The following is a 430-nucleotide window of genomic DNA, read 5'->3' as shown; positions in this document are numbered from 1 at the left end:
ACTGGTAGTAGCAATACAGTACAGCTTTATGCTTTACAGACAGGCAGCTCTGAAACAAGTGGACATTACTCGATTTAAATTCCTATATTCCTTACCATATGGAATATTTCAACAGCGAATATAACTCTGCATTTTGGCATCCTTCAACGGCGGACACCGTTGGTCACACCATTTTATATAGGCTTCTTTCAAGTGCATCAAACGTTTGCCGTCCACTTTGAATGAGGAAACGCTGTTTTGTGTTGAAAACGACACATAAGCGACCAGTAGTTTCCTGTAAAAGCATAATGGGCAGGAAAAAATATTACACCGGAAATGGGTCATAGAATCCTGAGTAAAGTTCGCGCGATGGACGGGAAAAACCGCAGCGACCACGGCGGCTGTGAACGGCGCTCTCTGGTTCTCGAGGCCTTTGAAAGTGCTCTTTGAT

The sequence above is a fragment of the Penaeus monodon genome, chromosome 32 (genome assembly GCF_015228065.2).
Source record: "Penaeus monodon isolate SGIC_2016 chromosome 32, NSTDA_Pmon_1, whole genome shotgun sequence".
Classification (NCBI taxonomy): domain Eukaryota; kingdom Metazoa; phylum Arthropoda; class Malacostraca; order Decapoda; family Penaeidae; genus Penaeus; species Penaeus monodon.
This window is presented reverse-complemented; position numbering follows the sequence as displayed.